The following is a 15,779-nucleotide window of genomic DNA, read 5'->3' as shown; positions in this document are numbered from 1 at the left end:
AATAATATGAAGCCGCCATGTTTTGTACTCATTAAAAACAGATCCAGTACAGTATGTGCTACTGTTGCAAGTCTAAAATGCTTGATTCATACATAGAATTGACCTATCGTTCATTTCGCGGACAAGTTGCTGTTGTGTTACCTTTTTTTTCTCTTGTACTTTTTTATTCTTATCGAGAAACAGATACATGATTACCGACTACACAATTTACCAATTCAGTCTTTTTTTCCCTTTTTTTGTCAGTGGGATTTGCTCGAGTTTACACTTTGTTTTGACATAAAATAAATAGCCAACAATTATTTTCAGTCAAGTGATCCCTGTTGGCTGAAATATCTGCTGCTCTGCGCCTAAAGGTGGGAATTTGATCTCTTTTCGTTTTTCTTTGTGTAGACAAGTAAACAAGATAATGTAGTAGTGTGTGCCGTTGCTCCCCTTCAAAGATAATGATACCTAGTTGTTGCCTGAACACTCCTGTGAGATCATTATTTCCCAGCAGTGCCAGTACATAGGAATCTGCAGGGTTATTTTTCAGCTGTATCAAGGGGTTCGTGTGACATCCATTTGCTGAGTCTGAGGTTATCTTAAGTCTAAGTATATTTTGAAATGGGTCACCAAACTATACTGTACTTCACGTTTGTAAATTGTTGATTTGCTTGGCTTGTGAGCCTCAAATTTACATTCCAATGTTCTGTTTACGTTGTGGAACTGTATAAAGACATCTGTCGGGGGAAATAAAACATTATTGGACAGCAAGCAATGGAAACATCCATCTGTTTGCACACTGGAAAAACAGTAACTTATCCACTGCAATAACTTAATTTTGATAATCAGATAAGGTGGCACAGCTGCTCAGTAGATGTATGTTTTGAAAAGGATTTTTTAGGGAAACAAGTTGTTGGGTCTGCATGCATATGGAAGGGCAGGCCTAATAAATACTGAATCTTGTCCACCATTACTTATTCTTCTCACTCAGACTTTAGTATTTTTATATGTGTTTAACTGATACCCTCAGCATATTTCTTAATTAGATTTCCACCCTTAAGTTGGTGCTATTACTTGCATTTAATTATATAAAATTCTGTGATGCGGTGGTAGCCAATAACTGCTACGTAATGTAGTGGACTAGATGTAGTTAGGGTATAGCTCACACTTTGTTAGCCATCAAAGCGCTTACTACCCACCTCTGGGTTCGGTATCATCCTTTTATCCAACCGGGTTAGCAATTGTCACTGGTAGTTTTTTCAGGTCGCAGACTGAGTCTATTCTGTTAGGTGATGTTAATTCATGCTTATGACAGTAAAATACGACAAAGGCTCCCTCGTGTTGGATGCTGTCATCAATTTCAGGCTGCATCACCTAATGACACATACCTCTTTTGGCAAAGTTTTGTCGCTTTCATCAAAACTGCCCCTGATGATCGAAATGACACACTGTTTCTCTTAAAGTCTTCCAGGCAGTTGCCTGTCATCTAACTTCTAAATTAGTTACCTAAATTACTCACAGTACTACAGCACTCTATATGCTCATTGCAGGACACAGGTGACTATTTTTGCCAACTACTGATTTGTGTAGCCTACAAAAAATAACAAGCATTTGCAATGTAATGGGTCTCGCATTTGCTCGATTTAGAGCTATTAGCGCTCTACATTCCTAACTGGACTTTTCTTGCCACATAAATTGAAAGCAGTTGACATAAGCAAGCCGATTCAAAGCGCCACGGTTGCAATGTGCATGAGCACGAAGGAGAGACACAAAAGGAAAAAGAAGTTCTTTTGCAGTCAAACATATCGGCAATCGTGAAATTATCCATGTAGCAGGGTCGATGGTCAAGGCGGTAACAAAACTGCCCCAAGGAAGGACAAACGTAAAGCATTTACCAATGATAACAAAGGATTTTTGAAAAGCAAGCCCATGAATGAGTGATAGTGATGGGCGTGCAGTGGGCATGGTTAAATGCTCACAGTAGATTACAACACATCAGAGCGCTTGCGCACGCGACCTAAAAAGGAAAAAGTAGTTCCCTAACTTCAAACACAGACACCAGATAAACACACACATGCTAAAGGGGCAATAGTCTATGGGAGGGACAAATACAACTTTAAGAAGCTGGGATACAAATAAGAAGCAGGCAAATGAGAGTGACAAGGAAAGCCAACCCTATGAATAGAAGATGGCATTTTTCTGTGGATGAGGAGCACTCTCAAGGCAAAAACACATTTTGCCTTCAACACTGAAACTATTTGCACTGTTCCTGCTTTTGTAAAAACCACCAAAAGTTCTTTCTTCAGAGTTACAGAGCAGCGAAACAAATAATTTATAGGGAACAGCGATCTAGGTACACTTGAAAGCGTGAAGCGAAACAGAGGTTTATTATACACAGTAATGGGTTTCTTCTTTCTGATTTCAAATGAACCTGTATATCCCAACGACACACTGTATAATGTTATTACAATTAATGCAACAAACAGGAAGGCAGTGTCACCTAATGCTTTTCATTTCGCATACAGTGAACTATAACTGGAATTAATCCATGATGGAGTTCAGTGTCCCCTAAAACAGAAGGAGATGAAGAGAGTGAGAGAGAAAGAGGGAGAGAGAGCAAGACAGAGATGGACATGTTTTTTTTTTTTTTTTTTTAAATCAGGCATTGCCTTTCCCAAAGATGCACTGTAAAATATATTAATGTTGCTTGTTCCTGTCGAGAAAGCATTGGATTCAGCCTGAAATCAGACCTACGTGGATTTATAAGTTGTTACTCAAATATAGGAGTTAGCCAAATAAATCAGAATATCAGCCAAGGCTTCCAATATAAGCCACACTATAAACCCACATTCTAAACACCATAAATGACAAATGGGGTAGCCTCTTACCGGACCACCCAGGCAGTGCTTCAGGACCAAGACAGTGGTTTGAAGCACTACACAGAGCTACACTACCTTCGGTTTGTCAGGGTTTTAAGACACATAGAAGGTGTACGGCGGATATATTGAAATGCTCAAAGTAATTTTACCCACAGGACCCCACCCAGATAGCTTTCCATTCCATCAAAACTTATTTTGTCTGTTCCACCTATAGAAGAGTACTAAGCATATGCAAAGTGATCTCCACCCCACCCCAAAAGGAGCGGTCGAGCCCACCCTGTTGGTACCATTCTCTCCAAACATAACCATAAGCAACCATATAGTGGGTTTAGACCCCTCAGCCTCTCTGATGACTTGCAGCTACTTATAGAAATTAACAGAAGTTCAGATGACGAAGTATTTCCCTTCCATCACTTTTTGCTTTTCTCTGGTATCAACATCAGCGAAGTTTGATTTACTACTGTAGCACCGCCTGGTCATAGTGGGTTCTACTGTGTAAAGGGAAGTAGAGGTTCCAGGAGTCGAAGTTTGGAATAAACTTCAGGGCACCCCGAGGGCAACTGAACAACAAGGGGACATCCATAAGCACCCCAAGATAAAGCGTTTACAGGCTATTGACATTTTTCCTGGTTTGTGGGATTGTATCACCATTTATATTGTTTGTGCCTCCTTTAAGCAGCAGTACCTTCTGCTCATCATGCAATGTTGTTTTACCTCAAGTACTTTCCGGTATAAAATAAAATTCTAATATTCAGGATAGCGCATAAAAGTCCAGATGCATTTAATGCACAAATAACCAACAAGCATTCAAAAATAAATAAGGCAGTTGTCTACTCAATGGACCAGCACTGATCAGCTGGAACATGCAATACTAAAATATATACATTTTGATGTTTCATGTATAGACTTTCGCTCAATAGAAGCAAATGGATGCAGAAAGACGTGATAAAAGAGACACCTGCAGATGGGCGCTATGGAGCAGGAGCCAGGCTCTCCTCATGGGATGAATGCGAGAAGGCCTTGAGAAGGATGCACGTGTTGTGAGCTGGAGTTGAATATTACTTTTATTCCAGTGTGCCAACATCAGAATGAAGCTATGCTAATTAGAACAATGTGGCTAAAATTGGTAACAGACAGGATACCAAAATGGAAACACGTTTAAAATGCATGTGAGTGTGCAATAATGCTAAGGCTTTGATGGGCTTAAATATGAACAAAAAAAAATCACAACTGATTAATAAAGTAAAGCAGCACACAGAAAGGCACATACACGGATTTGCATTTTCGTGGTACATAAGCAACCACTAAGGCATATATGTATGTTAATTCACATTCTCAGTAGGTATGTGATGCCATGGGTGCTCTACACACTCTACTGCAGTTAGATGAATCTCAACACAGTTGTGGCATTCCAGGTCAAGTCTCTACTACAGACTATATCTATCAGTGGCTGAAGGGAAACACAGCAGGTACTGAGTCCCGAGGAACCACGACTGACAGGGCCCAGAAGTAAAGCATGGACAGCCATGGCTACCAGATAGAATGTTTTACTCACAGATGATGCAGCAAAGCTTATTAAGTCAATTAGAAAGCTAATTGGCTTAAATGTAACCATGCACTTTCAACCTCACCCAACTTCTACTGGGGACTTTTCTCTCAAATTTGGGACACTGGGAAAATAGATTTCCCGAAGAAGTGAGCAGTGAATTGGTTCCACCAACCGATATGACAACAGTTCAGGCAGATCCACTGTACTCAGTGGGTCCTGTATCATTGGCAAAATGGTACATGCCAAATGGTGATAGTCATCTGCAGACAACATCCTTGCAAGCAAATGCACTGTCCATTACAGGTCAGGGCCTCACTTCCAATCTTGTGAAGCAGAGCCATAAGCCACTTGCTATCTTTAGTTCAAAGATGCAACAGGTCTACCTCAGCAGCAGCATGGTCAGTATGGTCAAAGGTTGCAAATATGCACAACATGAAAAGCCTGGAAAGGTGTCGGGTGCCATTGATGGGCATGTGAAAATGCAACAAAAATGCTAGGTTTAGGGACAGAGGTATTGTTCTTTTTATGTTAAGGGTTTGGGTTGGTGCCATATTTCTGTCCTTATGGCATTCTTTATTAAGAGTTCTACGTTGTTGTCACCTCATCTTAAAATGAAACAGAACTGTGATAAATTCCTCATTTAATTCTTCTTGTTTTGTTGCTTCATCACAGCGTTTATCTTCACACTGTGCACTAAACCTTCTCGGGTGGAATCCCTCCAGCTATGAGGTTGAATGTTCCTCATAAAAGGAGGCCAGGAAGATGCAGCAGATGGACTTTGTAGGTAATTGGATAGAGGGAACAGGCCAGACATCCTCCAGTGTGGTTAGGGAAAAGTCAAGGACATGTTGATAAAACAAATTGTACCAAATGGTGTATTTTGCAGCTCGATCCCTATGTCAATAAGGGGCTATTGAAATATTACTGGATTTTAATAGTATGGAAAGGTCTGCCAAAACCCTCAGAGCAAATGAGGTTTCAGCCTTTTAAGTATAACGTGATAGCAAAATGGTGTGCAATTCATGACAGTTTTCCTAAAAAATTACTAAATACTACTGCATGCAGGTTGAACTACTGGGCATGCAAATTGAAATGGCTAATATTTTTTCAAAATGCCTTTCTCATTTTACTTCACGTTTCTTTAATTTTCATCATGACTGAGAATTTCCTTGGAAGGGTGGAAGTAGCAAAATACACTGTTGCGTGGATTTAACTATCTCAAGCTGTAGAGAATCGAGCTGACCGTCTTTCTAGACAGATATTATGGCTAAAACCAACAGCTGAGGTTACAGAGACCTTACAGGTTTAATCTGCAGAGAGGATGTACCAGTACAGTTCGAGCTTGAGACAGCAGTAGTTATAATGCCATTGAAAAGGTATGTGAAAATAAATTATCAAGTGCTGCCACAAAAGTGACAAAAAAAGTAGCATGTGCGCTCTGACTCCAAGAAGATACCAACAAGTGCCCCTAACTCAGCATGAACTGCCGCTGAAACATCATCTTGACGTGTATTTTAGAAATGCAATGATTTTGACCCCACACATTAGCTAGTCAGTTTATAAAAATACACGTTAAGCTTTCAAACACAAACATTTAATTTTACATCAATAATATTAATCATCCATGCAAAAACATGTAATGTTTTCGAAAAACACTACTTTTGCTGTGAAATGGTAGCTTTTCATTTTTTGCAAACATACTGTCAGTTCTCACATGGACAAGGGAGACTCATGGAGAGGGTCTTTCTTGTGAACATTCTATGTTCTATGTGAACATTTATCACGATCACATGCTGGGGATACCTCATATGGTGGAGACTGCCACCACTATTTTGCTAAGAAAGTCAAAAATATGCAAAAACCCACCACCAGGTTGATCGCACCTTGTGACTTTTAGAGTCGCCAAACACGTGGAAATTGTCCATAGACGAAGTCGATACTGATACGTTACTGGACAGGTGTTTAGAAGTGACTGGAACACAGCCATTTTAACGATCGGGGACGCAAAAGACTATACCATCTGAGAACAAGAATTGACAAGGCCAATAGGTATTGCTTCTGCGAAATCTGTTTTTGTTATTGCTTTTTAGACTTGTTACACAGCAGCACTAGCTAGCATCTCTTAAAGTTTAAAAAAAAAACAGTATGACACGGTCACCGTCACAGACACGGCCTCGGATTATTCAAGTTGATGAGGATTTTTTAAAAAATGTACTTTTAAAGAGATTTCTATTTGTTTATTGTTATTAAAGTCAGACTTCTTAGCTCACACGAATTCGCTCATTTCATCGACCTGAGAAGGATAAGAGGCAGAATCTCCCGCTTGGATTAAAGTGTGCCGATATCTGTGCATGTACTCCACTGACCCATCTGACCAGCTAGACCTGCTACGCTGGTCCCTGCTATGGTTTTACCCCCACAGGACCCAAGAGACTTGGCTCATGTTATCCCACAATTACCCACGCTGTCCACTGTGCGTTCCCACAGGTAAGCGCTGAACATGTGGGCTTCAGGGACAGGCTGGATGTTACCGCTGCTGCATTCTGGGGCACCCCATCCCACCTGGCTTCCATGCATGCATGGCATCGCTGCCCGTTCGTGAAGCATGTAGAAGCCTGTGCATCAAACAAACAGATCACAACACAAATCAAACAAACAGCTTACTAAGCTAACCAAATTCATGAGGCTTTTTACAAAATAAATGGACACTTAAACCAATTCCTATTAGTCTATTTCCCTTGAAGTCAGACTTGTTAGCTCACATGACTGCGCTCATTTTATCGGCCTGAGAAAGATAAGTGGTAGAATCGTCAATTGGGCTTATAGTGTGCAGATATCTCGCATGCGCTCCACTGACCCATCTGACCAGCTAGACCCGCTACACTGGTCACTGCTGTGCCTTTATCCCCAGGGGTCAAAAGACACGTGGCCCATATTATCACATAATTGCCCCAGCTGTCCACTGTGCGTTCCCACAGGCAAGCGCTGAACACGTGGGCTTCAGGGGCAGGCTGGATGTTGCAGCTGCTGCACTCTAAGGCACCCCACCCCACCTGGCTTCCATGCATGCATGGCACCGCTGCCCGTTCGTAAAGCACGTAAAACCATGTATCAAAAAACAAGACACAACATGCAGTTCTGAAAAAAAGATATTTTATTTTGATTGGAGAAAAAACAGAATGAAATCGAACAGTTTCTTACCCATATTCCACTCCGTTCCATGAACTTGTTCAATGACAAAGCAGCACAGAGCACATGGAATCGGCCAAGACACTTCACAAGCCCTGTGTAATGTGAATGTGTTTCTAAAAGTGAATGTTGGCTACACACACCGATGAGTAATGCCAAATAAACATGTCACCGGTAAAAATGCAATTATCTATGTAAGCGGTAAAAGTGCAAATATCCATGTAACAGGGTCGATGTCATGCAGAGCGATCGACTACTCCCCAGCGAGATCGTCCTGCGAAATAAAGAGAAAAAGTAGAACAGAACCATACGGAAAACATGGAGCCTCGTATGTTTTCAGTAGTTGGCCGGTGCGCTCAAGGCGGGCTAAACACCAGAAGAGGCATGACATATGCATGCCTTCCACTAACGAAAGCAAACAAATTTTAAAAGGCAAGCCCATGAACCAACCTAACGGATGGGTTTGACATGGGCATAGTTAAAAGCCTGCAGAGATTACACCAGGGATAGAGCACTGTGCGCTCGACCCTAAAAATGTACTTGAGAGTTCCCCTTTCACTCCTTCGGCCAATTCACAAAAGATTTTCCCGGTAAAGTCAGATTAACACCTGGAAAAAGATATAACTATCACCTGCATATTGATGTACAATGGCGTAAGTAAATGCACAAATGTATGATATACAGGTTTGCAATGTACTCACTCATATGGGCAAAAAACACACATTGTTGTTTACACTAATGGGCATTCGTGACTCTGTCTTAGTGGAGTGGTCCTAAAACTCTATTGTAAATATTTAAAACACCCCCATTATTTACAGTTAAGCACCCACATTATCCCTACTAAAGGGTATTCACAAACAGACGTGAATGCCCCTTTTAAATATTTCAGTATATCAAGGATAAATATTATTGATTCAAATATCAGTCCTGTTGTACGTGAGAGGAAGTGAATGATTTGCCCTCTTTTTCACATGGACTGTGTAGAAAGGGGAAAATAAAAACTGAAAAGAAAAAAGCTAAGTTGCTATTTTGTTATACTTTTGCTGTCCTGGGGCTATGTACAGTATTTAATGCAAACCTCATACAAACAAGTAAGTAGTAACAGGAATATAAAAGATTTTCAGGTCTTCGTCTGCCACACAACGTTTAAGTGACTGTAGGTGAAAGCCTCTTTTGAACTATAACAAAAACTGACAATGAGCTTAGAGTTTGCTATTTGCTTACCATAGGCTCACGTATTGTCAATCTCATTTGCTTCTTATTCAATGGCTTGCCTACCTCTTCTTGTGTTTGTCTCTCAGCTGTGGCATATCCTCTATGCCATCCTTTTGACTGGCTCATATTTGAGGACCTATTTTTTTCTTTTCCATTGAGCTCTCAATAAGAATGCATGTTTTTAGCTGCTTTCAATCCCCCCAAATACCCACAACCCTTTGATGCTTCGACTTCACCCTCCCACCCACTCCTCCTTTGCTCCCCTACATCTTTCTGTAAAAGTGAATGCTTTACTTTTTATCGTTTTTTGAGGGTCCCTCAGGTGCCTTTTGCTGCTGGGCTTCTCCACAGTCCATAGAATGTTTTTTGGTGTCTTTCTTGCTCCCTTGTCCCCAACCCACTCCCCATTGCTTACTCCTACACACTCTTCTGTTGCTCTCCCACCCTCGTAGTTCCCAAAATATTTGATATTTTACTTATTTATTAATTTTGGAGGACCAGGCAACTACTATTTGCTGTGGGACCGCACTCCATTACAAAAAACACTTTTACTCTAAAACAAATCATGTTTTTTGTTTACCACGACAATTGGCACCTCTAATTTTGAAGTATTGCAATATTGCACAAAATCAACAAAAAGCATTGGCAAAGCCAATAGGTCAACAAGGTGAGACCTATTGGCTTTGTTTCAGAAGCAACATTCACGTATGCATCTTTTTTCTAACATCTTAAGGTTAAGCTTGCTTTTCTTGGAAAGTTTCATGAATAAGGAAACAAGAAGAAACTGACACCAATGAGTGGATGTATTTCACCTATGATGTATGTTATCACTGCCATGACTTTAGCATTTATGTCCAAACTTCTTATGCAACAGGATGTGGATGTCTTCTGATTCATAGCCAGGCATACCGTGGTTTCACTCGCATTGTGTTTGGTAATATGAACTTATAAAAAATTGGACCCAGTACATTAACTACAAATAAGTTGCCATGTAAAGTATGTATTTGCTATTCTCATTTACATATCTATCTACCTGGAATTGCTAAGTGAGGTAGTAGCTAGATCAGTGTAATAAATGCAATAGTGAGGGTGCACAGGTCATGGTACTTTGAATGATGTATCTAGCACTTCTGAAGTTACAGTTACCATTTCTACACACTGTCTCCCTATTTCCACCTCATCTGTTGAATCTTGACAGTTGTATTCCAAATTGATTTTTCAAGGAAACTTGTTGGAAACACAGGAAACTAAGGGCTTGATTATGAGTTTGACAGTCAGACAGCCAGGCTGCCATGTTGGCAGTCACAAAAAGACCGCTACGCCTGTGGTCCCTATCATGCTGTATACGATGTATACAGGTAGAAGCACCAAGCAAAAAATGCAGACTACCAGCGGTGGCCTGACCTCAAGCTCCGTCAGAGTTGCAGCCAACCGCAGAGCCAATTAAGAACACACAGTCGCTGCGGCGGTCCCCCTGTGGCAGCAAGGCAATGCAGTCTGTGCACAGCAGTGTAACAGACAAGTGCCTATTGGCTGAATACAAAAACAACACAGGTGTCACCCATTAACTCAGTGGGCACACCTGAAAAGCACAGTATATAACACACTCCTTTACAGACAGCAATCTTTTGCATTTCCCCTGCACTCTGAAGAACACTGACAACCATTTCTCATTTTACAATAAATCAGGCACCCTTTTATTTATTTTTACCACCCTATTTAAGACCCTGCACACACTTTTTGTCATTCCCCTCCATATTGCATTTCCCCTGTTAATTAAGTCCCTGTCACACATTTTAGATTTCCACCATGTCACATCCCAAAAATCGCCATATCTCAGAAGATCAGTTGAGAGTCATGGTGGATAAAATCATGAGTAGAGCAACAATTGTTTGAAGCCCAAGTCCAGCATACTCCTCTCAGTGGGAAAATGGAACTGTGGCAAATGATCGTCGAAAGAGTGAATGCCATAGGCACCACCCTGTGCATAAAGAAGGACATTATGAAGAAGTGGAACAACCTGAGGGCAAAGGTTAGCAGTTAGAGTCCAACAAGACTGGCTGTGGCCCTCCCCGTGCCCCATTTAGACTCTTTCCCTGGGAGGAGTAGGTCTTGGTCGTCCTGCATCCTGAGGGCTTGACAGAAATACCTGGGGGAGTTGAGCCTAGTAAGTTACAAGACTGAAACTGTTGATAAACTGCAATGTCGTGCAAGCTCACAGCTCAGCTATTGCCACTGTCTTGTTCATGTACTTAGCCAACATTCAATACCCAGAGTATCTGAGTTTTAACACTGTCAATGTATATTGTTGGACCGAATATCACAGCTACCAAGGTCCATCACATGCCATTAGTCGAAATGGTCCCTGTAAATCTTACAGTATCAAAACAAATACCAAGATTCATGGTATGTGGGTGGAGGAGCTAGCCAGCGGCAAGATGGCCGGCACTCCGTGAGGCTCTGCTCTGGCGGGGGCCCAGTTTACTAAATTCTCCGGCCAGGACGGAGCTGGCTGAGCGATGAGAGGGTGGGGGGACGCCTGATGTTGGCGGCTTCCCCCTGTTGCAGTGGCGGCAATTGAGGTGCAGCGCGAGGGGTCGGACCGGCCTCTTCGGGGTGCGACGTGCTCCCGGCCGCCGAGCTGCGTGGGACTGGTCTGCGATTTCCCCCGGGGGCCTGGAGGGCCTCCATGACATCGCTCATTGGGGTGCTCTGGGGGGCCATATCAGCGGTGGTGTCGTGCCGCGGGCCCCCCCTTCTGCTCTACGATTGACGGCCTTCCCTCGCCGCGCCTGGGGATCGCGGCCTTGCTTTGAAGGCCTGGACCGCGCGGCCTGGAGGTCGAGCGGCCGCGCGGATGGCTCTGGGCGTTGGGTGGCCCGAGAGCCCCTCCTGCCGGGAAGGACTGGCGGCATAGGTGGCCGCCTTTGGAGGGGAGTGTCGTTGGAGTCAGGGGGGTTCCGGGGAGATGATCGGCGGTCAGGTCGGACCGCGGAGGGGGGTCTCCACCCTCCCCCCCTCCTCTGAATGCACTTGGCTGGCCTGGTGGTCAGCTGCCGGTGTTGGACGTGATCTAATTGGGCCGGTGTGGACAGATACAAGGTTCGGCGGACTGGCGTGACTTTGACCCTGCGTTCTGGGCCTAGATTCTGGAGGTTGGTGAGGCTACTGTGTCCCCCTGCTGCACTGATGTGTGGGTTGCTGGTGTGACGGAGTCGATTATGTGGCCTGGAGGACACACTCAGAGACGGTCGAACAGTGGAAGTGGTGGGATAGTGGCCGGGGCCCGGAGGTGCGGTGGTGGTGAAGGAAAAGTCCGGAGTGGGAACTGGTGTGGTGGTGCTCTGACCCGGTGCCGTTGGTGCAGCGGCTTATCTGACGCCGGACATTGGCGAGATTCATAGCACCACTGGCACTGGATAAAGTTGATTAGCAGGAGCCTAGTGGACTTTGTGAAGGTGGACTGAATATCTGGCCTCCCCTCCTGGACTTCCAGGGGGGTCAGTGGAGTGTGCTCGTCAACGACCCACTGGTTGAGTGATGGGGAAGGCGGAGCAGAGACAAGCTAAGCTCTCCTTTGAGGGGGGCTGACGGAAGGGGGGTGCACCCGCATCCCAGTCAGAGGGGCCTGCGACGGATGAAGAGAATTCAGATGGATCGGTAAAGGCTATGTTTCTGGACCTCAAAACCAGCCTGGCTGGAATAGATGGGAAGCTAGATCACGTGACAGAGAGGCTTGATCACATCAAGACTCGGGTGGACGAGCATGACGCCCGCCTTGACCAGCTGGAAGCGCGTACCTCTGGTCTGGAAGACACGCAGCGAGGTGAGAGTGAACAATTGCTGCGCATGGAGAGGGTGTTGGAGGTCATCCGGGCAAAGAACGAAGATTTGGAGGCCCGATCGCGTCGGAACAATCTCAGGTTGATAGGGCTCCCCGAGTCCACAGACATGGGCAGAATGGAGGATTTTGTGGAGGAGATGCTGTCTGATCTTTTTCCCGGCCAGCTGTCCCATTTGCTGGTAGTGGAGAGGGCGCATAGATCGCTGGGGCCGCGACCCCCGCCTGGAGCTCCCCCGCGTCCTATCATTATTCGGCTCCTGAACTATCGAGACCGTGACACGATTCTGCGACTGGCCAGGGAGCGCCGCCCGGTGATTTATAAAAACACTGAATTTAACTTTTTTCCAGACTATACCCCTGGCGTGCAGGCGGCGCGCAGGCCGTTCTTGCCGGTGAAGCGTTCGCTGGCCCAAACTGCTGCTAGGTTCTCGCTTATATACCCGGCGAAACTAAAGGTGCAACATGGTGGGTCTCTTCAGTTCTTTACGGATCCGAAGTTGGCGGCGAGGTATGCCAAGTCTCTTCCTCGGAAGTCTGAAGTGGTGCCAGTGGCTGAGAGTGCCGCAGAGCGAGAGTCGCTGAGCGATAATGACTGATCGTTACTGATTTTTTTCAGCAGAGAATGTGCCGCTGCAACTAGATGTGAGATGCATTTCTTTTTGTGCCGCTCATCCTGAAGACACTCCTTTTGTGCTGGGCCCCCACCAGCCCTCCCTGCCTGATACTAGGCGGGTTGGGCGGCTAGCTTCCGCCCTCTGTATGAGTCCCCATTATTTGCATATTTGGGTAATTGTGGTTTGTGGGGGGGAGGGATATGTCTTTGAACCGTTTGGGGGGTCTGTGTGGGTGGGGGGGGAGTGGCTTCTTGGGGTTGTTGTATTGTGTGCTTTTTTGTTTTTCTTTTTGTGTTTTGTGGTTTTGGGAGATTGGCCGGGATGGAGGAGTGCTGGCATTGCGCTGTATGTTCGCTGAGGAGAATAGATGACACAGATGACAGCGTCTCTGATTCGTTGCTTAACATGAAATGTGCGTGGCTTGAATGATAGACGGAAGGTGCGCCTTATGTCGGCACACGTTAAGAGGCAGAATATAGATATATGCATACTACAGGAGACACACCTGGTGGAGAGTACCTTGCATTATTTAAAGGCGGGATGGATTGGGGAATGTCACGGGTCTGTGTATTCGGGTTATGCTAGAGGCGTGGCGGTTCTGTTACGCAAGGGGTTGCAGTGGCCCACTCGCAAGGTGATTGTTGACCCATTGGGGTGGTATGTTCTGCTTAGCGGAGTGTTGATGGATAAGCCGTGTCGCCTCGCGTCAGTGTAAGGGCCTAATTCGGATGATCCTGAGTTCTTTAGTGAGGTCTGGCGACTGATCGAGTCTCTGGGGGGAGGAACTGTGCTTTAGGGAGGAGACTTCAATGTGACCCTTGATCCCATTTTGGATAGAGAAAGCTCGGCTCGGACACAGCGCACTTCTGCTGCTCGCGTTTTATCTGCGATTATGGACAATGCGTCGCTGGTAGATTTGTGGCGGATGAAACACCCTGCGGTACGGGAAGGCACTTGTGTTAATTATGTGCATAACAGCTGGTCGTGCCTTGACCGTTGGATAGGTTCTCGCGATGTGGCTTTATGGACCCGCTCGGTCGATCAAATGGTGCGCACGTTGTCGGACCACGCTCCGGTGCGCGTAGAGCTGGAGATACCTGGTGGACCTGCACAGGCCTATATGTGGAGGTTGCCGCCTGGGGCACTTAGAGACGAGTTGTTCCGTGAGGAACTGCGTTGTGATATCAATCTTTACTTTGAACAGAATGTGGGCATGGTGAAGTCGGCTGGTACGCTGTGGGAAGCCTTTAAGGTGGTTGTACACAGGATATGTATTTCAAAGCAACACGGCGTGCTGCGGGCGTTGCGTCGTGAGCTGGCTGAGTTAGAGGGCCGGATTGCGGATCTGGAGGCTCGACTGGTGTTGGACTGGTCCGGAGACACATTGGCGGCCTTGAGGGCTGCGGTCTCCGCGTATGAAGAGGCTTCTTTGAGAGAATTACATTTTTTGGGGAAATTTGCATGGGACAGGCGATATGGAGAGGGTGATAGAGCCGGACGCACTTTGGCGAATCTACTCCGCAGGCCGTGGGCTAGTGGCTATGTGACTGAAATGGATGATTCGAGCGGGGAGCGAGTGGAGGGTACGTCTGAGGTTCTGAGGGTCTTTACTACCTTTTTCCAGGATCTTTATTCTGCTCCCTCTGTGGTGCCTGTGGAGGTGATTCGGGGATATTTCTCTGACATTAGCCTCCTCTGGTTTGACAGGGCGCACAGGGAATACTTTGATGCTCCTTTTACTATAGAAGAGGTGAAGGCTGCTATTCGGAGCCTCCCTGGAGATAAGGCCCCTGGGTTGGATGGATTGACTTCGGCATTTTATAAAGAGTTCGCAGACATTTTGGTGCCCTATCAGCTGGAGGTTTATGATGAGGCATTGTGGAATGGAGTGCTCCCGGCCTCTCTGCGCGAGGCGCTTATTGTCACGATTCTCAAGCCTGGGAAGGCTGCAGTTAGCTGTGATTCGGACCGGCCCCTGTTGATGATCAACATTGATAATAAGATATTAGCCAAAATGATCACGGCGCGACTGCGGCCTCTTATGACGAGACTGGTGCTGCCGCATCAGTCGGGGTTCATCCCGGGGTGGTCCACGGCACAAAACTTGCGTACATTTTTTGCTGTTGCTGGCTCAGTTCCCATCGATGATGGGGCTGTGGCGGTGTTCCTAGACGCTACTAAGGCGTTCAACTCAGTGCTGTGGCAATATCTGTTTGCGCTCCTGGAGAGAGCGGAGATGAGTAGTCGTTTTGTGAACTGGATACGTTTGCTATATTCACAGCCAGTGGCTCGCTTACGGGTGAACGGATTGCGTGTCAGAGCCCTTCAAGGTGGCGCGTGGAACTAGGCAGGGTTGTCCCCTGTCATCATTGTTTTTTGCGATTGCGATGGAGCCGCTGGCAGCCTTTATGAGACAGCACCACAGTGAGCGGGGTGCCATTTCGCCAGAGATCGATTCTGATTTCCATGTACGCTGGTGACATGGCGCTATATGTGCGAGATCCTGT

This window comes from Pleurodeles waltl, chromosome 1_1 (genome assembly GCF_031143425.1).
Source record: "Pleurodeles waltl isolate 20211129_DDA chromosome 1_1, aPleWal1.hap1.20221129, whole genome shotgun sequence".
In the NCBI taxonomy this organism is placed as follows: domain Eukaryota; kingdom Metazoa; phylum Chordata; class Amphibia; order Caudata; family Salamandridae; genus Pleurodeles; species Pleurodeles waltl.
Note: the sequence above shows the minus strand (reverse complement) of the source record.